General features: G+C 40.4%; 1 protein-coding gene across 1 annotated transcript in view; it reads right to left on the bottom strand.

The window, feature by feature from the left end:
• ZNF407 (zinc finger protein 407) overlaps positions 1–27274 on the bottom strand; it is a 331643-nt gene that overhangs the window by 139774 nt on the left and 164595 nt on the right. The gene's annotated exons all lie outside the window — the stretch shown is intronic.

The following is a 27274-nucleotide window of genomic DNA, read 5'->3' as shown; positions in this document are numbered from 1 at the left end:
CAGGAAGCTTTTAGCCAGCCGAATTCAGCCTGAATCAGGACCCAAGTTCAACAACACGCCAAAACACACTTATCTGCATGAGGTCATTTAATACCAAGTTCACAACTGTCCAGACATTTACATTAAAGAAATGTGTTCATAATATCTCAAGAATCAGCCCTTAACATTATTCAACAGAGGATCTTTGAGGTTCTTAAAAACAAACAAAAAACCCCCCCTCTTTTCAGGATCTGAATGATCTGTAATGCATATAGATCTGAACGATCAAATAATTTAGCCTGGGGCTATGGTCATCTCAATACCACAGACTTTTCTCCAGAGAGACATAGACTGCTTCCAGTTCCCAATATTTACTTGATCTTTTCTATCAAAAGGATTTATTTATTTAGGAATTCAGTGGTCCAGTAGCTTTATTGCATCACTACTAGCTCACTACTAGTGAAACATCAAAGGCACAGGCATTCATCTCTCTCGTACCAAAAGGCAAACTTATCTGGTTTAATGGTAGTCAGTTTGATTAACTAACAAGCAAGTTAGAATTTACAGAGAAATTGAGTTTATTTCTCTTTATAAACTTTATGAATAGACTTCTCATAATCTTACTTCAACTTAAAAAAGGAAGTACCTCTGTTTAGGTTTTATACAGAATCATGTTTAGTTACATGATAATGGCAATAGTCGGCTGTAAACTAGAACCTAGAAAGTGGGAAGGTGCAGAATTAAAAACACACAACAAAACAGAATGTGAAGATTTGCTTTTAGTTCTATATTATAAGGTAAAGGTAAAGGGACCCCTGACTGTTAGATCCAGTCACAGATGACTCTGGGGTTGCGGCGCTCATCTTGCTTTACTGGCCAAGGGAGCCAGCATACAGCTTCCGGGTCATGTGGCCAGCATGACTAAGCCGCTTCTGGCGAACCAGAGCAGCGCACAAAAACGCCGTTTACCTTCCCGCCAGAGTGGTACCTATTTATCTACTTGCACTTTGTGCTTTTGAACTGCTAGGTTGGCAGGAGCAGGGACCGAGCAACGGGACCTCACCCCGTCACGGGGATTCAAACTGCTGACCTTCTGATCGGCTAGCCTTAGGCTCTGTGGTTTAACCCCTATTCCATTCTGGATCCATCATGTCATAGCTTAGCATTCAGCACATCCATATAACTATAGCTTTCTTTGGGCATTACATGCGTAGAGTAAGGCCACACGTTTAGCACTGCCCCTGAGATCCAACAAATTTCCTGAACCTTTATGTAAGGAAAAAAATACACCTTGACACCAACGAGCCTTTTGTATCCATGGAGGCTGTCTGCAAGATTGAGAATATTTATCTATTGCTGGACCATAATATAAGGACTATAGTGTATGGCAACTGCCTGATGACAATGAATGTTTCTTCTAGCTGCATGCCAATTGTAAACTGCAGGAGTCATTTCAGAAATGGGACTACGTAGATTGACTGATGAAAAGTGTAGACATGTTTAGCAATGTTAATTTATGCTTTAATAGTGCAATCCATTTATTATTATCATCATCATCAATGAAGAAACACAACATACTCCCCTGAAAAACAGTGATGCTTTTAATGGACTTCTTCTATAAATTGGCTTCATACAATCTGCTTACAAATGTTGTGATTTATCCAAGCACGCAACAACATTCCTCATTTTAAAAAGAAACACTAAAGTGACAAATAAAATGTGCTGGCTATATAATGCAAGGCTGTGCTAAATGTCCGCCCATTTTGAGGCCAAAAGAAGACATGTCGGAGGATGAATTATTATCCCCCCAAATTTAACGTTCCCATTTTTTAAAGCCTGTTCACTGCCACTGTTTCCCCTTTGAGTGCCATTTATCGTTTTCAAATCTGAGCATCTTTCTCCTTTCTAGGTAAGTTTCAGCCAGTCAGCAGTGATCATGTACTAAATGTGGTGTTATAGTGCTACACAGGTAAATCTCTTTTAGGTATGTGCTGATATCACTGCTTACAAAACCAGTTTGGAATCAGAGCAATGCTTTCTTGTTGCATGAATCTAGGGAATGAGGTCACTGTTCAATTTCAGGCCGCATGTAAAACACTTTCATTCCCTTTTGACAACAAACAAAAAACAAAAAAACACACCTGACAATGAAAGCTAGTTTTGCCACTGCCAAAAAACTTTTATAAGAAGCATCCCACTTCCAGCTTAGCTTGACTAAATTTATTTATGTATTTAAAATATTTATATCCCTGGAAACGCTATCACAGAAGCTTACAATTAATAACGGTCTTTGCTTGCAGGCTTACCATCTAAAAGACATAACACAAAAGCGGGGGGAAACCTTGGGAGGGAGAAGGGTGGGAGAAAGACAGACACTAATTTTTAGTTATGAAGTTCTTGAAAGTGTTCTTGAAAGCGTTGCTTTTAGCAGGGTGGGTGGGGCTGAAGCAAGCTCCCAAAAGCTGTCCCTGCACTGGACAATGGATGAAGCCAACTGGTCTTTTCAGGCTGTTCTTTATGGGAGGAAAGGGGAAGTCTGCTAATGGCAGAGTCCAGAGTGTGTTGCCTTTCAGCGGTACAGTCCAAGAGCAACATTTGACTAAAACAGGTATAGGCAAACTCTGGCCCTCCAGATGTTTCGGACTACAATTCCCATCATCCCTAGCTAACAGGACCAGTGGTCAAGGATGATGGGATTTGTAGTCCCAAACATCTAGAGGGCTGGAGTTTGCCTATGCCTGGGCTAAAATGTCGTTGAACTGCAAGGTTTTCTATATTTTAATGTGAACCATAGTCTACTTCTCAAAATGCTACCTTTTCGTCTGTCAAATATCAGTACAAAGGTATTAATAACCTTATCAAAATTGACACAGACACTAATCCCATCTTAATCAGTAGTGAGGCCAGTATTTCTGAATTATTATTATTTTAAGACAATGCATATTGTATTTTTATAAAGTCAGTGGCACATGTCTAATGAGAAACCATCACAATGGAATTGAATTTTCTTCTTGAAAAGTTATAATTCTTTGCTTGCAAAGAAGACTAAATATAACCTGAAAATGCTAGATGGGCTTCTTGTTCATATACTTATCTGAAGGTGTTGGCTGCTCTTTTAGCTAGAAGCAAACCTCCAGTAGATTCCTATTTATCTCCTTGCCAATCAAGACGTGAATGACTGACAGTAACATAGCCTTATCTAGGCCTCCTGTCTGTGGTGCATTCTGCTAAGTGATGTCATCGCTCTTGCAGAAGAAAATAAGCAGATTATTACAGTGACTAGAAGCAAACTAAACATTTGGATTTTTGCATGGACAGATTTACACACTGTCTGTCAGATAAAGCACAGTTTGCCTGCTGCTTACACAACAAGAATGTGCCTGACAGCTTCTTCCCAGCTTTAGTATCTGATTACATAAATAGGCCATTCCCCACCATTCCTAAAGACTGACAGTCTGTCTTAGTTTAAAGAGCAATTTCTGACTATCAGCTTTTCTGTCTTGCACACTGCTCTGATTAACATCAGGGCACTTCCTGGAGGTCCAATCTGTTGGGCTTTCTTTCTTTTTTGTGATATATATATATATATATATATATATATATATATATATATATGAATGAAAATGAGAGAGAGAGATTAACTATAAAAAGGACAAGAAATAATATCATAATCTTTGCTCAGGTGTTTCATGTTATAAATGTGTTGGAAAACAGGTTCTTAACACAGTAGCTCTCCAAAATCATTCTTGTGACATGAAAAACTGGTCAACAAGCTATTAAAACCTCTGTAGTGACTAAGCTTTCTGTAAACTACCGGGGACAACATTTTTATAATTAGCAGCTTTTTCATACAGTTTTCATTTGTACTTGAAAACGATAGTGCACGTTGCTGTATTTTTTATGCGCGGAAGAAGAATGAAATGGGACATTACACTGATTTTCCTTGTTAATATGAAAGATTATGAAGGTTCATGGGACTACAACTTTTTAAAACTTAAAACTGGAAGGACATTTCAATTTAGTCTAAGAAAAAAAGAAAGAAGGCAGGCAGATAAGAAACCTTTTGTGAATAAGACAATCTACCTAGACTCTTTCCAACAGTGGACAATCAGTTGCTCCTCGGATGCCTACAAGAAGGCAACATTTCTTCTCTGTTCCTGCCTCCCAGCAACCAGTTTTCAGAGCTATGCTGCCTATGGACACTGTTAACCTATTATTGCCTGTCCTGCTGCGTCCTCGTGCCACCCTTCTGGCCCACACTGGCAGGGTGGCGTAAGAAGGATGCGACCGGCTTGCTCCCTCCCAATCAGCCTGATAGGAACGGCACATGCCTGCCCTGCTGCGTCGTCCTCACATTGCCTTGTGTCCTACTCCTCTGGCACACGCGTGCCCTGGCCATCATGAAGAATCTCTCCACCACTAATCTAGCATGGTGACTTAATATTTTGAGACACATTTCAGGCCCTCTTACAGCACACTGGTATGCCCCCCCACACTATTTTGCAATAACTGGGCTAGGAGGCAAAGGCCAGGAGATGTTGATAGAGAATCATACTAGCATGCAATCTAATACATTAGTCCTTCTAGATTGTGAAAGAAACTGGTGTAATGTGTTTTCAAGGTACACAGGGCTACCAGCTTCTTCATGCTTCTGCATGATCAGAAATCAGATCATGAGAGCTAGAACAGTGTGGACAGTTCTGGTTGCTGCACCTCCAAAACACGGTTGCAGAACTGGAAACGGTGTACAGAAGGGCAGTGAAATGGTTCAGAGGCTGGAGTAATTCTCCTACGAGGAAAGCTTACGATATTCAGGGCTTTTTAGTTTGGGGTGGAGAAGCAACTGGATGAAGGGACATTACAAGAGATGTTTAAAATCATGCATCATGTCTACTAGAACCTGGGGTCATCCAAGGAAGCTGAACATTGGAAGGTAAGCAAAGACCTGGAGCAGCTATGCCAAAAGGTATACTGTATATCTGTTGTGACACAACTGCTAGGTCACCTCACAAATTGTGTCAGGTCGACTGGTCAGGGAAATCCGTGCTTGCAGTTGTACACATAGCAGCTACGTTCATGTTTCTTGTGAACTGGGGGAAGCCATGTACGTCTTAGTGGACAGATGAACCAGGAAGCTAAGCAAGAACCATACTGTCCACTCAGCTGAACACTGAGGGCTCTAACACCATCCTGTAGGTACCCTAAGAACTATGGTTCTTTGAGGGGTGGTGTTGGTGGAAGAGACTTCTAACAGAGAATTCTCAGTACCCCGATAACTCTCACCATGCTCAAAATTCTTTTAGGGGAGGAGTGGCAACTAAACTAGAATAAAATCCAGGTAAATATGTACTGTAAGTATGTTCCAAGTGTGATGTCCAACCAACTTACAGCAATTGGAAACTCTTACAGTTTTAAGAGTTCTTGACCACATTGTTCATGTTTACATAATGGAGAAATTTGAAATACAGTGGTACCTCCAGTTAGGAACTTAATCCATTCCGGAGGTCCGTTTGTAACCCGAAACTGCTCATAACATGAGGCACGTTTTCACTAATGGCACCTCATGCTGCTGCCGTGCTGCAACTTCTGCTCACATCCCGGGGCAAAGTTCGCAACAAGGGGCATCTACTTTTGGGTTAGAAGAGCTCGTAACCTGCAGCACTCGCAAGGAGGACAGTACGTAACACGAGGTTCCACTGTAAGTGCTCTAACACGGGTATTTTGAATGACTTCCTATTTTTGAAAGAATACAGAGAATCTTCTTTTATTAGTCTATGGTCACACAAACCAAATCAAACTGTCAGACAATGATTTCAGATAGTATTATTATTTTTTGTACTACTTGCTTGTTAAAATAATCTTGCTTTCCTGTATCTCACCAAAATTCAGTGAAATAAACTGCACTGCATTATTAGGGCTGCCCACATTTCCCCCTCCCATAGCTAAACATGGGAAGGTGTTAATGAAGTTATTTGGAAAATGTTTCCAAGCTTCAGAATGGGTAAGGACATAAAGAGCTTCACTGGTTACAATGGTAAACAATCACAAGTCATAACCACAATATTGTTCCTAGTTATTTCAGCTATAACTTGCAAGGCTTCCGAGCCAGACAAACCAGATGAAATATGTTGCTTCAGGTCTGCTCTGATGGATCCCTCTGAAATATCCACATTATTGCTTTTATTTTATTATGTACCACGCTTCATAACTGTACACTGCAGAATACAATAAAAATGGCACTACACTGCTTTAAGTACTTATTAAATAGGTCAAAAAGTTACCATAACAAATAACTTGTTCTGTTCAGGGTCCATTAATAACATATCTTGTTGTGCCTCTAAAACAAAAGTGGGGGCCAGAAAGACACAGCAAAAGCACCTTCAGTCCTGCCTTCGTTGGCTCAGTGTAAACGGAAAGTGCTACACGCACAAAATCTCATTTAAAAGCGTGCCTCTGGACTCTCACAGGAAAACCCACACTGCCAAGTGACAATATTGTTACACTGTTAACCCATAAATTGTGCAAGATAGACAGGGAATAACAGGAACAGAGACCTATACAAAGAGATGGATGCTACTGGAGATGAAATTTGAAGACAAATACACAGCAAGGGCAATTGATAGGTCTCTCTATATGCAACTGCTGGAGTACAAACCTAACACTTAGCCAATACAGGTTCAAGAGAGGGGGAAATGTTAGCTCTATGCCATACTGTATTGCCTTTGGGGAGTCAGGACAAGGTAGCCCTGTCCCAGAGGGCTTTTGTGCAGGCTGGCAGCTATGGCTAAGGTTGCTGCCCATTAGTATTTGTAGAATATTTTTAATAATTTTGCCCTCGTTTTTTGTATACAATTCTGCATTGTTTTAGGGTGTCTTTATAGCCACCTTGTTGGACATTTTTGGTTGACAGGTGGATTAAAGATGAAAAAATTGAAAGAAATGTACATACTGGTAAAGATAAATAGATATAGATAAGAGGTTGCATTTTGCTAATTTTTTACCCTATTTCGTTGAAATTTTAAGTTTTTGTTTCCTTTGTTTCGTCAGGCACTTTAGTGTATAAATGTAGGGTCTAAATTTAAGTAAATATACCAATACCAAGAATCCAGAGGCAAATTTAATTTGAAAAACGTTTTCAAATCTCATTATTTCTAACCTTTTGCAAAGTGGTTATACAGTAAGTTTTCTGCTACTTGGACTCTTGGTCACACTGGTTGACTGAAATGCTAAGTTTAAGAGAGGGGATTGCATTATTTCTCAATATGGCATGAACTGGTTCCTGAATAAAAATGACACACACAGACAAAGATATGGCATAGTGTCATGAAAAGTGCAATACTGTAGGCTGGTATTTACTGCATTTTATGTAATGGAAACATGCAAATTGGCTGCAGCTCTTAAGGCGACCTTCAGCAATGATCAACTGTACCTTGAACTAAATCTGAAAGCCAATATATGGAGTGTTATTATTTTTTTTAAGTGAAAGCAGAAATTAAAATCTGAAGACATCAAGCAGGAATGTGGGTTTCAGCACCGATGGCCAAGAGGCACTGTGGAAGCAGAAAGAGCAAATTTACACAGGTTTTGAGATATAGGAGAAGGAGAGTTCATGGTCAGGAATGATGTTAAGGTTATGGACAGTAGAGATAAATGGATGGCTTGAACAAGGAGACAGAGGTGAGGGGAGCTGTGATTGAATAGGCTACTCTAGCTCAACGGAAGCACTTCAGTCTCGCACGAAGTATAAAAAAGACTCGTGGCAGAAAAAGAAATAAAAGGAAGCATGTAACGGTTCTACCAAACTGGTACATCAATATAAATTAAATTTAAAACTTAAGCTGCATACAGTGGAAATCATATTACACTTGATAAATCTCTACTTAACTGAAAGGAAATGGAGCTCCTGATGACCTCTCTATTCCTGCAACCGTGCTTATTTATAAAATCAAAAGTCACTTTTGAATCATTTCAAAGTACCATTAAGGAAAGCCCAGCTAGTTAAACACATCCCCTAAGGCTAGAGACCTGGGAACACTTGCCTGGAAGTACGCTTTGCCAAAATCAGCAGAACTTACTCCTGAGTAAAACGAGCTTAAGAAAATGTGGTTTTCAGTACATTCCCTATTTCAATTCGCCCCCCCCCGACCCCATTATTTCGTGGAGATCACATGGATTCAGTCAATACTGAAATCTATTCTGAAGGGGAGAGGTGGCTCAGAACTACAGATCTGACTCCTCTACTGATGACGGGAGCAAACCAAATTAGGAGCTGTTCGAAAGGTGATGGGGATTAAGGAAGGAATCGCAGCTGCTAAAAAGTGGCCCCTACCATACAGATGCAAGTCTGATGGCAAAAAACCTCCAAAATCAGGAAAATGAAACAAATTATTTGTAAATCACATTAATAAGAAGGGTTTTTTTAACAGTCGCATGTAGAATATTAACATCTGATGTGCCTATGAATAGTCACTGCTACTAGTATACATTAAGTGTTGTAATTGGTTTAAATCAGCATGGGCCATCTGTCTTTAATACTCTTATTACAAGGCAGTAAGCAGAGAACTATTAGAGCTGCAGTATAAGCTGTAAGATCTTTACTCGTTCTTAAATCATTTAAAAATAATGAGAGCTTTAGCCTTTATCTAATTAACGAGTGCCTTCTTTGAATTAGAAAAACTGTATCATTTAGCCCACGGTTGTTTAGTAAATTGGCTTGGTGGCACGTAAGCTAATGCAGGGTAGCAGTGGAGTGTCTTGTTCCTGGCTTATTACTTGAATTATAATTCAATGATCACCTTAGATCATGGGCTATTCATAAATCAGGAGGCTGACATCAGATGAAAAATTGTATTAATATATGAAACTTATTATATAGTACAAACTGCTCTCTTGATAAATTACATTGTTCAGGCTTGACAATGATTGCATTTAAAACATTATTCCAGTTTGCTGTTTTACAGACTGAAACCTCTTCATGAAAAATTTACAATGCTCCTCTGTGTTTTGGAGTCAGAGGGCAATAGTAGCAAATGGCAGACATAACACCATACTTTAGATTTGCTGGCAGCAGCTGAGGACAGAAAACACTTTTAAGTGCAGGAGTGAGGGGAGGAGGGGAACCCTCAGATGTGCCCTTAGAATCTACATATCTAGTTTTATGAAGATACTAATTGTCCTCTGCTGCAGAAGCACAGTAAATAATGAAATTTTAATTTCAGCTTTCCGGATTGCTTTCTTCCATATAGGTGCACGTTTCTCAGGAATTTATAGCTTGAGAAGCAAAAAATAAAGGGGGAAACCCATGAAGTTTAATTTGAATTGAGACTGAGCTCCTCAGATGATGCGTTATGACAAATGCTTTTTGCCAAGGCTGACTGGGTTACTCATGCTGTAGTTCCATATTATTTACATTAATTACATGAAGGCTGCTTTGTTAATGGTACATTCTGGTGTGGGTCGCAGCGTGATATGCTAATGATCTAAGAAAAATCTGCCTCTTCAATATTTATGATAATTTGTAAGAGGAAATAGGATTGCCTTTATTTCTTCAAGAGAATGAACAAAAAATTAGAACGAAAACAATTTATTCATGGGAAGAAGAAAGTGGTTCTAATCAGAAGACATTTCCGTGTTAGAAGCACAGAACAACCACCTTGTTGTTTGGGATTTTGTCATAACCTCTGACAAAGCGTTAACATGGCAGGTCACTGGATCTTGCAATGTAAGGACGATTGCTCACGATAAAATAAAATAAAACAAAATTATTTTTAAAGCCTCTTAAAACCACAGTTTTTAATCTTCTTACACGTGATCAGCAGAGATATGGCAATGTGTACACTTTAGACTATGTTAGTAGAAACAACAAGCTCTCACCAATCTGTTAGATACCACCAGAATAAATGCTGCTATTGTTTCTCTATTCACATTGCCATTGTTTTTATTATACACGAAATAAAAAAAGACAATAGAGTAGTTATTAGGTTTCATAACATCCACTTTCAGATAATCCAAAGAGCGAACACTAAAACTGCCTTATGGCTAACTTTAAATTTCTTGTTAGCTATTTTGCATCAACAAATGGGTAAAATGAAGCATTCCTACGTCATACTGGTAATCAGTTCAAATAGGGGCTACTATGCAGCATATTATAATGACTTCACACTCTTTCAGGATTAAAGGGGTGTAATCCTGCTCCTATGGAAGTCAACTGCAGCCTTAAGGAGCAACTCAGCAGCCTTTTGCACTGATGTAGTTGCACTGGAACTCTAGCAGGGTCACTCTTTTGCTGTGGTCAAAAAGTTCTGAATAATTTTGCTGGTTTCACTTAAACTACTCATGTGTGGATAAAGTTTAAACTAGCAGATTTCAAACCTCACTTTTAGTGTGTGTTTCAGATAAAGTTGTATCCTATGTTTAAAAATGTTAATAGAACAAAATGGGAAACTACATTTACAGTACGAAAATAATAAATCTGAAATATCTTTGTGGCAGGCAAATATTTAAAAAGCAGTAAAAACCAGGGAATCTTACAGAAATTGCATGCCAGTCTGGCACTGCCCAGAAAAATATATCCCACAGAAAAGTTCAAACAGATTATTGACCCTATAAGCACAAGCCAAGACTATCTATACAGTATAGATAGCTCTATAAGCCATATATTGTAAAGTTAGATCAGTGATAAATACTTGAACTACTAAACCCTTTCAGATTATGACAGATTATTTTTATTACTTTTACATTAGAGACTAACTAGGCATGATGGATGGGTAGGTCATCTTGAATAGATAAAAAGCTGAGTGGGATTTGGGGCAGTGAGTGAAAGGGAATTTTGAATTTTTTTCTTGCTTGTGCTCCCCCTACCTCCACTTATTTTCTGTTGGCAGTCCTTCTATTCTAAGAGCTTTCCTGGAAAAATGTGGCTGGGGCAGACGATTGGGGCAGGGGGAGAGGCCGAGAAAAACTGCAACACCCCCTGCTGTCCAATTTTTGTGTGCACAAATCTATCCCCTGCAACACATGGGTTATTCACATAAAAATACAAAATACTGAACTCGCACAGATTTGGAACTATTTATGAAATTCATCAGCTTTTAAATATACACTGTTATACTACCTCAGCACCCCAAATTATTTTTTTCTTCTGCCTACCAACTGCTGCACATGCTAGGAAAGAAACCTTAAGTAATTAACCTTAAGTTATATCCAAAACCTGCACAAATAAAAGCCAATGAGAGCCACATAACGTCCAGTAGACTTTTTATTATCAATAATAATATTTGTGAGAAAGGCTACAGAGCAGAAAAGGTGTTTGTTTGTGAGGCATGCACAAGAACCTCTGATTTTTGTGTGGCTGCAGTGCTGCCTACTGCAAAAAGTTGTTGTTGTTTGAATTTATATGCTGCCCTATACCCAGAGGTCTCAGGGCGGTTCACAGAACAAAATCAAAATACAAAACCACAGAAATACATAATCAAAATAAAAACAGCAACAACCCAATACACCCCCCTCCAATACCGTAGTCACATCCATTGTCTTTGCTACTAGCCATACCCACCCCTAGCATCCTTATCCCGGGAGGCTGCTATGAGGAATGTGGTCCTCAGGCTGAAAAAGGCTCCTGTCATAGAGCAGCAGAATTCAAAAGTGCATTACAGAAAATACAGCCAAGGCCCATTTAACGCGGGGGTCCCATTCTTGGCCACCACGTGCATTAGCAGAGTGTGGTGTGTGTGCTCTGCTCCCATTCCACCCCGCCCCGCCCCCATCCCATCCTTTGAGTGATGTGTTTAGTGATGTTTTCAGTCACTTCCGGTTTGGGCACCGTGCGCAACTGTGTGTCTTTTAGACACACGTTAATCGGTCGTGCCTGTCAATAAAAGCACGGCCAATTTTCTGGCTTTGCGGTTACAAATATATGCTTGGAAGTGCGTAGGCAATGTCTGCTGAAAGGGCAACAGCCAGAGGACTTGCTGTAAACTTTGTACCTCTTTGTATGGCCAGAAATTCAGTTGAAAGGCGGCAGTTCGGTGGTAAGCCATTCACTTTACAGTGGTGCCCCGCAAGACGAAAAACCCGCAAGACAAAAGGGTTTTCCATTTTCTTCGCAAGAAGAAAGCCCATAGGGAAATCTCCGGGGACCTCTTTTAAATGCTGGCGGTGGGGAGCAAAGCCTTCCCCCCCCCCTCCAGCCTTCAGAAGAGGTCCAGGAAGGCCGGCGGGGGCCGAAAGCCTTTGCTCCCCACCGCCAGCATTTTAAAAGCGGTCCGGGATAGCAGGGAAGCGCTTCCCGCTATCCCGGACGGCTTTTGAAGGCAGACGGGGGGGAGCAAAAACTTTTGCCCTCCACCGGCCTTCAGAAGAGGTCCTGGACTTCAGAAGCCGTCCGGGAAGTCTTTGCTCCCCCCCGCCTGCCTTCCGGGGGCTTTAAAATCGCCCCAGGACAGCGGAGAAGTCCTCCGCTGTCCCGAGGCGATTTTAAAATGCTGGCGGGCGGCAGCGAAGCCTTCACTGCCGCCCGCCAGCATTTTAAAAAATCCCGGGACAGCGGAGAAGTCCTCTGCTGTCCCAGGGTTTTTTAAAATGCTGGGGGTGGGAAGAAAAGCCCTTGTCCCCCCCCCCAGCCTTCAGAAGAGGTTGGGGGACAGACTGTCCCCGGACCTGGTCTGAAGGCGGTTTCCATAGGAACGCATTGATAGATTTTCAATGCATTCCTATGGGAAACCGTGCTTCACAAGACGAAAAACTCGCAAGACGAAAAAACTTGCGGAACGAATTAATTTCGTCTTGCGAGGCACCACTGTACATGCAGAAGGGTGGAGCTTAATTCCTGGCATCTCCAGTAGAGCCGCTGGAGAGTCACTGCCTGTCAGTGTTGACAATACTGAACTGGATGGGCCAATGGTCTATTTTATTATAAGACAGCTTTCTATAATCCTAAAGGTGTTTCATATGTTGGTTGGAAAAATCAGCTTTCCTTTTCAGTTGCCTTGCAGAATTAATGGGTTGTGTTCTTTAAAAAAACCTGAGGTGAGAATTATGATCCATGAATTCTCTGGAATTGGTTTTAATCAGAGAAGGAAAATAATTTTGGTTCTACATACACATCTATCAACAAATCCTCCAAACCCACTTGTTTAGAAACAGAGATATGAAAGATAGGAGCTAAATGGCACCTTAAACCTAGGTGATGGGCGCAACAGCGGAATGCCTAGGCACACTTTTTAAAATAACAATAATACAAAGCTGAAAATGAACGAATTGCAGCTCAGATATTATGTTCGATTTTCACATGGCCTGGTCCTTCCCCTGCCCACCCCCTTTATATTCTCAAGAGGGTCTCTTCTCCAGTCTTCAGAGAGTAGCTGGAAATGGGGAGGCAGAAAAAGGTCCTCCTTTCCTTCCACTCTGCAGTTTTAATCTAAAATCTTAGATGCACCCAGAGCTCAGAAACTGCTTGCGCTAATGAAATTCCCTGTCGCAAAATGCGCCTATAACAATGGGGGTTTCAAACACTGCTCCAAACCCCTACCCTCCCTTTTACCTCACCTATCATGCTGTCCCTGGTGAGTCAGCAATGGCAAGAAGGAAGGAGAAAATAAGGTCCGTCTGCCCCCTCCTTCCAATACCTGATGTGTTCCTGTACTACACATAAGTAACCCTTGCTAAACACAGTCTCCTCCTTGAAAGGCTACTGCAATGTCAGCAAATCAATTCAGACTAGAAATTAAGCTGAGCCATTTCCCAATTTTTTGAGCAATAGCTTTATTTTATCAAATTTGAGTAAGGGGGAAGCTCAATCACCACAAACATAAACCAAGCAGAATGAGATATTTATTCTTGAACAACCCCTGTAATTTTTCTAAAGGCTTTTCTGAACATATTCTTTGCCCCAGAATTTCTTCTATAACGCTGCTGCTTCCAAAATTAAACAAGCTAATAGGCAGGAGAAAAAAGAAAAAGGGCAGCTGTGTAAAAACACTGTTCTCTATGAAAAGACAGAGAATGGTTGCTAAACACATGATCATAGTGCTGAGACATGAATAAGTATATGTCTAAAAAGAAAGCAAATACTAGAAATGTTTACTGTCCACTGATTTTAACTATCCAAGATCCTGACCCCAGTTCTAGCCCTGTCTCACTGATATTTGGGGTTAGTTTGATGAAGAAAGGTTAAAATGATAGGGTTATTTCATTAGTGATAAAGAATAATGAGCACTCACAATAGCATCCTCAAAAAAAAAGAAAAAGAAAAAGTATTCCGCTCCCTTAGAAGTCTGAACACCTCTGCTCAATGAACAGCAACTCTTCATCTGCTAATTGGGGAATAGAGAGGTAAAGGTCATGTGCAAAAACAATAGGGGATATAAAAATAATGCATAGTAAAGGAAATTGCTACATCTTCCAATTGTCAAAATGACAGCTGCTAGAGAGAAATGAGGGTGTCAAACACAAGTATTCCCAAGGCTTCCAGGCTGGGTAGCAAGACACTGTGCCTGCTGGTACTATACTAGCTGATACTAGGGCCAACTGAACCATCCCTCAGTGAAAATAATAACTATTATTCCTTCTCTCTAGTGTTCTCTCCAAGTTTCTTGGGTCTTGCTCACATCTTACATTTCAGCATACAATTCTCAATGGTATGCAAACACTCTGGAGAGAGTGTGGATTAGTCACCATGTAGTTGCACTTTAACTCACTGTGCCCTTGTGGGAGCACAAAATTACCATATACCACTCCAAAGAGGATGATGCATTTTCTGAGAAGTAGTACCCCCTTACTCTGTTATTTAACATTTCTCAAGCAGAGTGCAAGACGCTACAGAATAAATGTTAAATACAGTAATGTACTCTCCTATTCAAGAGCTCCCATACGAACACTTAAAATAGTATTACCGTATTGGCTTGAATATAAGCCTCAGTTTCCCCCCAAATTCCAACCATGAAAAGTTAAAGGTGCAGCTATATTCGTGACCTTATGGTATGCAGCCAGGAGTGTAGTCCCCCATCCTTTCCCCCAAGGCCAGGAAGGGAGAGAGTGAGGAAGGGGAAAGGCCACCGGCAATGCAGCGTTCTCCCCCCCCCCCCATGCAGCCAGGAGCAGCGAGTAATGAGGTGGCTTATATTCGGGTATTTTTTCTTTTTTTCCCCTCTCCCCCCCCCCAATTTTAAAGGTGCAGCTTATTTTCGGGTGCGGCTTCTATTCAGGTCAATACAGTACAAAATACATAGGGCAAGATCCAAAGTTTGTTGAACTGACTTTGAACTGCAACCCAATAAAAACCCGGGAGCATAGCTCACTAAATTCATTATGAATGACTTCTGAGTAGACATGCATAGGATTGCTGTTAATCTACGAGGTGCACTAACTCATATTGTGGTGTGCTAGTTTCACCAAAAACAACCTGCTCTCAAATATGTTTTCTCAGAAGTAAATCCCACTGAGTTTAATGGGATTTAATATATCCCTCATACATCTGGGATTAGGATAATCTCCTAACTCAGGAGGTGTGAAGTCCAGACAGGCAAACAAATGCAATACATATAACCACATGTACACACAAACGTTCTTTCTCTTTCCTTCTTGCACAGATTTTCCATCCTCATGCATATCTGTTTCCAATACACAGGCACTCTCATGCGTATATTCTCCTCCTTCTGTAGACATACATGGCGGAGTCTGGTGTGTACATTCATACAGTGCATATGCTCCCATGTGTGCATGGCTGAGGTCATGAAAACAGGAAGACATCCAGTAAATCTGGCCTTGTGTGCGCAGTGAGGTATCAACAGTTCATGTATCTAGAACTGGTGGTGATAGGCATGCCAGTTCTTTTCACGCTTCTGGGAACAAAGACCTTGCAGCTGTGGTTTCGAAATGTGGCTTCTATTTCAGTTGTAGCACAAGGAATGAAAGAATTTTTCTTAAAGTGGCAGCAAAGTCCCATTCCTACCCCTGAAATCAGGAGATGTCTAAAACATTGACTAAAATCTCTTCTGCCCAGGGGCGGCAGACACCATAAATACACCACTGCTGCTGGCACTGTCCTATTATTATATTTTATTCCTGTTTGACAAAAGTGGCTGACTATTGTCAATAGAGAAAAAGTTTCCGGGCTATTAAAGTGTATTCTCAGCATTTTTTTCCTTCTTTTCTCCCTGCTTGGATCTTCCCCCAGGGTGCAGTTAAAGAATTGCGTTGAAAACCTAACGCACTCTCACAAGGCCTAGATTGTGAATTTTTTATACTCACAAATGGTTGGCATCTTCAGCTGTGCCCCACCCCCAATATTTATTTGTAAACTACTCTGTTTGTTAAGGCATGCACTAAAGTATAAGAAAAGAAGACCACATTATGTGTCAAATTAAATGTTGCTGATACATGCTTCAAGTGTACATGCAATGACGTTCTGTTATAGATCAACTGCTGGACAATAATACTTGCACACTCCCCGCCTGACAAACTGTTCTGCATTTTGTGTGAGACGCTGTAATGTTTCTGACGATCTGTACAAGGCCACACATTTCAACAAATTCTCCAAATTAATGCTGAGACCGGTTTGCAATGTTTTTGTTCAGTAGCATTCACTCTTGCTGATTGTATCCTAAATAATAAACCATGGCCTCAGGCGGTTTTCCCCAGAATGTTTATGATGAGAGCTCATTCATCTAAATCTACTGGCCAATGGAATAAAATAAATCAAGAATTTCCAAAATATAACAATATTTGTGTTCACTAGATAATTGATGACTGCAGCTGTGCTAATTAAAACCCATCTGAGTTTCATTAATCTTGGTCACTGGGTCCAATTGCTGTACACCACACCCAGATCACCAGACCAGCATGTTACCTTTGCACTTATATTGCACTGTCAGGTTTTAATTTTTAAGCTTTAGGATTATGCATATGTGTTAGAATGTGTGGGTTTAACTGTATAAATGCTAGGTTTTAAAAGAGCAGAAAGCATTTAACACCTAAAGGCTGGAAACATATTATACCACCCAGTTGCCCTTTCAGCTGCAATCCTGTGAACCGCAGTGAGATTTAGATAGCTAACTGCACGCAGGATTGTGAGCAATGTCCACAACAGAGACAACAGCACACATAAAAGAATCAGGCTCAAGTTGAAACTGCTAATCAGTTAGGGAGGAGCCATGGCTCAGCGGGAGAACATCTGCTTTGCATGCAGAAAGTCCCGGGTTCAAGTCTTGGCATCTCCAGGTAGGGCTGAGCGAAAACCCTCCCTGAAATCCTGGAGAGCCATTATAAAAAAAAAAAAAACACCTTTCCCCATTTTGGGGGAGCTTGTTACAAACTCATCTTGACGCATTTCTTCTAGGTGTGACTTTTCCACCTTTGTCCTCACAGTCCTTGGTCTTATTACTTACAGTTTCCACTGGCTGCAGTAACCCGTATGACATCACAATGCTTCTTGGATGTGATGAAATCAAGGACACTGGTAAACAAAGTCATGTTGGCCAAAACAGTCTCAAAACAGCCAGGTGCCCAAATGAAGCGAAGGACTGTTGGGGCAGAGGAGGACCAGGGGGAAAAGGGAAATGCCCCAAGCAGCAGTACCAGCCATGGTGATGTAAGGACATGGAATTGCAGGGAGACACAATATATATGTTCAGCAAGGCAAAGGGGTTTATTTTGGTAATGCGTTGAAATATCACAATATTTGGAATACCCCTAAAACAATGTATTACTCGCAGTTCTCTGTGCACAAATATTCATGTGCTTTTGTAAGCAACTGTGAAGCATGAAATTCAGGGTGAGGAAATTGTGGCCCTCCAGCCCACATGGCCCATGGCGAGAGATTAAGGGAGTTGTGTCTCAGCAACATCTGAAGGGGATTGGTTTCCCTGCCCTTGCATGAGAGAGACAGGGGCATCAGAGTGATGCAAAACAAACCTGGTAACGTGTGACGAGTTACCTGGGCACGGTTTGGTTTTCCTCAGGCAAGATTGCTTGCACTGCATAAGTTGCTTGCATTAGGAAAAATGGCTGTGCCACAAGTAAAAGCCAGATCCACATGCAGAACAAATTCTGTGGGTCCTACCCTATGAATGTGCAATAAATTCTTCTATAATGCCATTAATAACAAAGAGGCAAGAATGATTTCCCCTTAATATTATTCCTATGGCATTTTATTTACCAGTTTAAAAAGTTCCCCACTGGAGAAGGAACTATATCTTCACTAGAGAATTCCTAGGTAATGGCCACAGCATACACATATTTTTCTATATCAGACAACATTTTTATAGCTCTAGATATGCTTTGCTTGTTAAAGAAAAAGAAATGTGTCAAAAACTTGTGGCTCAGATAAATATCTACAGAAATAGCTATAACTAATGTTAGTAACTAAGCTGCCTTGCAGATCATAAATACTAGGAAATATAAATAACTCCAAGAGACAACTGTACAATCTATATTTGAAGAAAGGGGACATTTGAGTAATCAATCATAAGAAGCCAACACTGTCATAAACACAGCTTATGAAAATACTTGTAAACATTTATTAAATGTAAATTCCTCTTCAAAATGTATATTATGAGAGATTTCTATTTTTTTCATGCAAATTGGAACATGCAATACATAGTAGCTGATAAATGTACAACTACCTCCTTTCAGGATTTGTTCTTGTTGTACTATACATGTTTTTGTAGATATACACTTTATCTCTTAACTAATGTGATAAAAATGTATATTACTGGTGAACATAAAGCTTAGCTGTAACAGTTTTACTATCAACACCATTATATTCATTAGAACATACTGATGCCTCAGTGGGGATCTGTGAGCCAAATAGCAAGAAATGCCAATCTAAACAATTGTTAGCGTAATTAGACCCATTATTTATACAACTTCCAATGTTTACAATAAAGAGTTACAAGTGCTGTGTAACATTAATAAAAATGTGAACATTTGATGCCCTTCTGCCACATGCTTTCTGCCATAGAAAGGGCTAAATACACATTCTAGATACATTTCATTTTACTCCTCCAATTATTTACATTTTATTCATTCTGATTACTTTTTGAGATCCCTGAGTCAAGGGACACACCTGGAAGTCAAAGCAGAGACCTTCTAAGGCATACACCCGCCCCCAAAAGAAATCTAAATCTTGAGGTTACCAGTGCATGAACTACAGCAGTCAGGCTTTCCCTGTTGAGGAATGCTGTAGGTGAACCAGACATTGCTGGTAAAAGGCACTCCTAGCCACAGAGGACACTTTGGGCTTCTAGTGACAATGGTGTATCCAATAGTACCCCTAAGTACACTCTTGCTCCTTGAGGGAGTGCAAACCCAGACAGAATGGGAAACCTGCCTATCACTCAACCACCCAAAGAGCACCCATCTTCCTAGAATTCCTAGAATTCAAATAGAGTTTATTTATCCCCCATCCAATCCACCACCGTAGTCACACACCAATCCAGAGCTTTCACAGCGCTCCTGGCTTCAGGTGTTACTTATGGAGAAGTAGAGTTGTGTGTCATCAGTGTACTGATGACCCCTTGCTCCTAATGACTACTCCCTAATGACTACTCCCAGTGGCTTCATACTAATGTTAAATAGCATTGGGGAACTCCATAACACAGCTGTCAGGGTGCTGAGGAGCACTTACTTGGTGCTAATCTCTGAACAAAGTCCCAGAGATAAGAATAAAACCATTGTAATATGGTGCTTCCAATACCCATCCCACCAAGTCGGTCCAGGAGGATATCATAGTCAATGGTACCAAAAGCTGCTAAGAGATCAAGCAGAGGTCATAACAGGGTCATAATTCCCCAGTCTCTCTCAAGATAAAGATCATCCATCAGGGTGACCAAGGCTGATTCAGTCTCAAAGTAACCCAGATTGTAGAGGATCTAGATAATCAGTCTCATCCAGGAATACCTGTGAGTTCTATTATTTTTTATTTATTGAATTTATATGTCACTCTTCATCCAAAGAGCTCAGGGCAATTCACAAGATAAAAACACAAGATAGAATCACAAAATAAACAGTTAAAACAAGAACAAAACCTGTAACCCCGCCTCATACAAACACATTTAAAAGACCATAGAATACTAATCAGACAAAGGCCTGGTTAAAGAGGAATGGTTTTGCCTGGCACCTAAGGATGTATAGTGAACACACCAGACGAACCTCCCTGGGGAGAGCATTCCACAAACAGAGCCATCACAAAAAAGGCCCATTCTCATGTTGCCACTCTCCATACGTCTCATGGAGGAGGCACAAGAAGAAGTGTCTCAGATGATGATTGCATATTCTGGATCACATTACCTACAATGTACCTACAAAGGGTAGAACTTATACTTGTGGTCAGTGCTTTTTTCTGGGGGGACACAGGGGTACGCATACCCCTAAACATTTTGTGAATCTAAGTTTGGCCTTGTTATAGGGCAGTATTTCAATATGAGTAGGAAAATGAGAGTACCTCTAAACATATTTTTTTTTAGAAAAAAGCACTGCTTGTGGTATTCCTACATCCTTTTATTGTTGTGTCAGTTCACCTATAAGGTTAAGACACTCAATACTGTAATCCATTTTGTATGACTGCTTCTCCAGTAATTTTAATATGTTCTTTCATTCTAAAATATGAAAATCTAACTACGTTATTGACAAAGATTCAGTCTGTGATTTATTTATTTGTTAAGCGCTAACTCCAAACTATACCTCTCTACATTTCTTAAAGAAAATATATATTCCTAATAATAGTGTTTGCTCTCACCATACATAGTCAGGAAAAAACTATGCTTAGCAAGTAACTTATGGAACTTACTTTCATTAGCAATAGAGAAAGCATTCATTTGCATTATGTCAATTGACTCCCCTTTCATTCAAATATGCAATTTTCATTAAATATCTGCAGGAAGCATATATTTCAAAGAGTTGCACCTCCAGTGAAGTTGTGGCATTTCTGGTACTGGCCACAAAAAAACAACGGCAACAATGAAAAATATTATTTTACTGAACTCACTTTGAATTCATGAAACTGTAATCATTTGATCTGACATTTTTAATAAAAGTAATTGTTTTATCCAAAGCACGGACAGCTGAAAAATTAAGAAGTTCAATAAAAGGAGACTAAATTGTAAAAGGTGAAGTGGGAGTGAGGAAATCTGTGTGTAGACATTTAAACATACACCTTGTGTCTAGTACAGGGAGAAAGAGGGGGAGACCACACAGATATGCATATGTATTGATGTGTGTGTGCATTTATGATCTCAATCCACATCAGCCACAGTCACTGTGTCTTCTTAATCAAGCTACTATATTTTAGTCCTCTCTTTTTTTAAAGGGAATAATGGCTAACCCTTAGACTTGCTGAGGGAATTAATTGGTTCAAAATCCCAAAGATTTCTGCAGTCAGTGGGAGAAACCCCTTGTCAGTTTCACATCTCTTTTAGATAAGGGTCCAGGTTAAAGCAAGAAGAAGCTGCTTTTTCCATTGACTTCAGATTTCTTGCATTTATTTCCCTATTCTGTGGAGGCTCCCAAACTATCTGTGGTACCCAGTGCTCAAGAAGGTCACATGTTCTCACTCCCTTGCACTGGAGTTTGCACTTGTTTACTAAAAGTGAAGGGATGGACAGCAACGTAGCTATAGCACCAAACACCTATGCAGAGTGGAACCAACATCCAACAGTATGGCTACTTCTTTCCTTTTCAGCTACTGTATACATTCCATCAAGCTACTGTCACTCAGTCCTATTGCGCTCATACGCTACTTGTGGACTTCCTACAGGCACCAGGCTGGCCACTATGGAAACCAAATGCTGAGCTCAATAGGCCTTTGGTGTGATCCAGCAGAGCTCTTCTTATGCTCTTAATTGGGACTCGTGCGAGTTCTGCACAAAGAATAACACAGAGTTGTGCCTTGCCTTTAGGACATGTGTTAAAAATGCCTGGAGATATGCATAATAAGGGGGTGGGGACTTCCTTGGTTTCCAACAAGCCTTTCAATTAGTAGGGAATTTGCAGCATACCTGGCCTTTATGGGAAGCAGTTGTTGGGCCTTGCAGTAGCTGGAAGATGACATTTCCAGAACTAGCATCATCACAGCTGCTTTACATGGCAGCAGGTTGCTCACCGGCTTTTGTGCTTGTGCATAATTGCCCCACGAAATCCATGACAGTTCATCTCTGAGCTGCAGGATCCATATTATAACTTGGGAAAGGGGTGGGGAGGCTGTTGTGTGGTTGCAGTGGACAATATTTATGTGGAGTCTTCATAAGCCCAAATCTGCTCTTTCCATTACCTGCAGCATCAGAAGAGTAAGAAGGGTAAGCTCTGTATGACTGTACAAAGGACAATACTTTAATGGAAATTGAGGGGGGGTAAGGTGGGACTAGATTGGTGAAGCCTAAGTGAGCATGCAGTCTGGAGCTGAAATGCCATGGTTAACCATCCAGCCATAGAAAGAACTGTGTTCTTTGTTTCGTTAGCTGTGGTCCCTGCAATGATATGCAATTCCTTGCCTGAATTCTTTTTCCTGTTGTTTTTTTTTTTTAAAGTTTTAGAAATACAATGTTAAAAAAAGAAAGAAAAACTAATACAATGTTAATAGCATCTGCAATATAGGACTGGAGGTACAAAAGCTGGGGGTTGGATGGGTGAGATATTTTGGATCAATTAGTTTGCTACAATATAGTATAACATGATTATGTGAGTGCAATATGCCCAGGGATATGCAAGCTAAACATGCTACAATTGTAGGGTAAATTTGGTAAGAAAAACTTAAAGTAAGTCACAGGAAAACAATAATAAATGAAAATAGTTGTCCAGCTATTTCACAATGCCTGCATTCAATAACATACTGCACTTGAAGGGCAAGATGTAACTGCTTAAATATTTATTGTGTAAATACATGTGCTGGGAGTTTGTTTTATGTCCGATTTTGACAACAAATAAGTTTAAAAAGGTAAATCTAATGCAATGCAATAAAACTGCAAAGTATGTTCTGACCTTCCACTTCTTCCTACAATCTGTATACGCACACACATACACACACTTTAATAATACATATCCCAGAGGAATACAACTGACCCCAGTAAATCCTGCTATTTCCCCAAGTGTAGAATTAAAAGCTTCATGACTGGAGTGAGAAAACACATTTGTTTCCATTTTGTGATATCATTTTTTCCCTTTCAGGCTAGCACCACCACCCATATCTGTTACTTTCTCCAAAGTGAATGAGATTTATACTACAACTCAGTTTACCAGCACTGAAATCAGGCTTATTTCCTTTTAAAAAAATCATTTGTATGCACTCCTTAAAATATGATTTTAATGAGAGATGGAGAAAGATTCTCTGACCTGATACATTAAGTTACACAACTACCTCTTACAGAAAAACAAAAAGGGAGAATAGTAAAAAACAACACTTCAGTATAAAGAAGAGTGTAGCTCAGAACAAAACTAGAAATACATTAAACAAATCAGTGAGACAAAGAGCTGATAGGAAAAATCAAATAAATATGGAGTATCAGTAAATGAAAGTAATTGGCATCATATCTGGAAAAAACTGCAGTGTTTTTCTCAACTTGCAATACTATGGAAGAGCTTATTACAGCTTAAAACTAGGTATTAGAAACAATATGGGTATAGGGAACAATATATGTTGACAAGATTGTAGGGTGGCTTGCCTCAATCAGGTGTCTTCCAGATGTTTTTAACCACAATGCTCATCATCCCACATCAGCACAGTCAGTGCTTAGGGATGCCTAGAGTTGAAGTCCAAAACATTCAGAGGGTACCAGGTTGGGGAAGGCTGTTGTACAGTATTATGAATCTACATGTAAAGTGGAGCAGAAATTAGCCTTGTGACAGATTACTAATAGCGAGACTCTCCAGAAATACTGCTTTTAGAGAATAGTCAAGGCCCCATGAGGAAAGAGGAACACAATTTAGTGTAATACTTATTAGTTGACATACACAGGCAGACAAAGTAGGGCATGAAGCTGTGGTTTCAAACATCAGGAACTGGGTAAATTAGAGCTTCAAGCTTTGGATTAATAGAAAACATAAGAACCACCTTGCTGGATCAGGGTTTTGTTCCCCAGCAACTGATGTTGTAGGTAGTACATAGCCTTATTGTCCACAGATTTGTCTAAAGCCATCCAAGTTGATGACTATCAGTGCATCTTGTTGTAGCTGTGTTAAGAAGTACTTTGTTTTGTTTTTCCTTAATTTCTCAACATCCAGCATCATTGGATGACCCTGGATTCTAGTGCTATGAGAGAAGAAGATAAACAACTCTGTTTCCTTCATGCTACACATATTTTATGTGCTTCTATCATGTCCCCTCTTACCTTATCTCTAAACTAAAAAGTCTGCAATGTTGTAGCCTTTCCTCATAGGGGAGTTGCTCAAGCCCTTCAATCATATTCTGATTCCTTTCTAGCTCTACATAATCCTTTATTGAAGTGCGGTGTCCAGAATTGTACACAGTATTTCAAGTTAGGTCACCCAAAGAGAAGGTGGGGGGACTTGGTGGTATTGGCAGGATTCCCTCCCCACTCTCCACTTTCCTGACAATACCTAACATGGAATTTGCCTTTTTTTTACAGCTGCTACGCACTGGGTCATTTTCATCAAGCTATTCACCAAGACCCCAAGATCTCATTGCTTGTCAGTAACCACCACTTCAAAGTCCATTACTCATCTAGGTGGTCAGTTCAGCTTCAATAGTTGTATCCAATCCTGTACAACTGGAGTTCCATTCTCAATTAATACATTCCATTACATACTCTATATCACTTTGTTTTAAATCCTGTTTTATTCATCTACTCAAGTAATTTCTTTAAGGTGGTGCAGCAATAAAACTGATAGCACATTGGCAAAGCTAAGCAGGGTCCAATATGGATTCAAGTTGGATGGGGAACCGCGTGTTGAGACTCCTGCATTGCAGGGGTTGGAATAGCTGACCCTCGTGGTCCCTTTCAAATCTGTGATTCTGTGTCTATTGCTTCTAGTACTTTAAAGGCAATGCCATGGCCCTTTCTGCATGAAAATCTAAAGGGGAAATTATTTAAGAACAAGAAAAGAAAGGAAATTTGACAGAATTCAATTCACCAAGGAACATCACACATATTAGTATAAATATACTCAGTTACTTTCTTCTTAAAGAGGTAAACAAAACAAAGAGGAAAATTTAAAAAGCATGCAAGTAACTGGTATAGAATTATAATTGTTTTAAAACTGCTTAAAATATTTTCAAAAACCTACATATGGATGAGTGTAATCCATTTATTGGTACCCTAGAGTGTGTCAAAAATCTACATGCTGTCCCACTGTGAAATATTTTGCACTTGAATCTTGGATTAAGCTGGAAAAAATGTAAAATTACATGTAAACAGACAACTCCCTACAGATTCTACATCAGAGGCTTGGGTTCGCTGCTGTTCTTAACAAGTTTTACACAGCATTCCTGAAAGTACTAGGATCTGACAGGTGACTAAAATAACCAGAAATAGAAGTGCATTCAGTGGATAATTATTCACACCACTTTGAGTGGAAGAGTTCAGTCAGGACTCCCAAAAACAAAATTTGGGGGATACTTGTTGGGGAGAGGGGAGAGACTGGCCATGAAGATGTCAAAAAGGAAAATCCACAGAGGCACATTTTCTAATTGAGTTAATGTAGAGGATAGTGCCTTCCAGATGTGTTGAAACTCTCACCATTCCTGACCACTGGCCATGCTGGCTGAGGCAACAACATCTGGACGGCACTGTATTGGCTACACCTGAGCTCCCTATATCTCTGCAGTAACCATCACAAAGGCAGGCACACATTAGAAATCTGGGTTCGTTCACAGTTCAGTTTACACATCTGGAGTTGCTCATCCTTCCTATACATTTGAGAACTTGAATTGTGGACCAGCATGTGGCCCACTGCCTTGTCTTCTGAAAGAGCCCATGAGGCAAGGCAGGTCAGGGATTGGAGAACCATGGAGAGCTCCAAGCAAGCATCTTGCTACAACAAAGGCTAAAGGTGGGCTGAGGTCTCTTGAGCCTCTGCCTGCAGTCTACATCTCATGGCTCCAACCCCTTGTGAGAACTGTAGCCCTTAGAAGGCCATCCCTCTGGCCTGAAGAGAGTCACATTTTCTGTAGTCTTTGTCCTCCCTCCTGGTGCACTTCCTGCACCATTAATCCAGCAAGATAGGTTGGGAGGAACTCAGTTCCTCAGGTCAAGGAGAAGACATCCCTGAGGCTCTGGCTCTTGGGACTCCTGCCTGCCAGCTTTGGATTTAGTGCTCCCCTGGTCACCAGCATCAAGCTCAGTGTCAGATACCTGGTCTGGCTACATTAGCTTTTGACTCTGCTTATTCGGCTCTATGTCTGGATTGCGCTGTGTGCACAGCACGCAAGTCAGTAATCACACAGTTTGAAGTTGGTGTTAACTCTTTACTAGCAAAAACACAATCTCCACAGAGTTGGCTGAGTGTCAGGCCTAATGAACACAGCAGCTCATTCCCAGTGGTCTTACTCCTGGAAAATCCGTTGCCAAGACCAAAGGCCCCCACCTCCCCACAGGTGTCTGTCTAGGTCTCCTCTACAGGGCTTTTCCCAAGTAACTGGAGACTGTGCCTGTAGGCAGCCAATCTCTCCTCCACCCTTTTCATGCCACCCTTTTTTACAATAAAGTGTTGTATAAACTTTATTCAATTAATAAATAAATAAAGGATGTGTTAGAGCTAGACTTCAGAGGAGAACAAGGAAGTTGCTAGGTGGAGAGTGATGATCATTTCTTTGCATGGGGGAGAGAGGGACTCTTGAGGGTGTGAGCAACTAACTTAGACTAGTCCAGACTGTGAAATTTTCAGAAAGAGGCATGTTTCACATTGTACAACATTTGAATAGGACAAGCAAGAGGGGAAATATATATATTTTATTACATCTACAAGGATGGGGTGGAAGTGTTTTCTCTGGAATGATGGGTAGGGAAAGTTTCTTAATTTGGTGGTGATAGTTTGTATTCCATTGTATTGCATGGAAAAACATTTTCTCTCCCTCCCTCCACGCATATATTTGCAAACCATCATTTCTGGCCTGAGTGATTACAGTTCATAGTTGAATAGGAAGGTCTCCATTTGAGAACTGAGTAATCCCTACATTAACAAATACTGGACTACAAAAGAGAACATTAAGTGAATCTTCTTGAAGATGCAGCTCTGACAGGAAGTCTGTGAAAGCTCCTCTTCAAAAGATGAAATGCTGCCCTCTAAATCTTTCTAATCATTAGCTCAGACTTATAAAAAGAGACAAGGTGACACACGTGCACTAACC

Source organism: Podarcis melisellensis (genome assembly GCF_964234715.1).
Source record: "Podarcis melisellensis genome assembly, chromosome: 7".
NCBI classification, from domain to species: domain Eukaryota; kingdom Metazoa; phylum Chordata; class Lepidosauria; order Squamata; family Lacertidae; genus Podarcis; species Podarcis melisellensis.
This window is presented reverse-complemented; position numbering and strand designations above follow the sequence as displayed.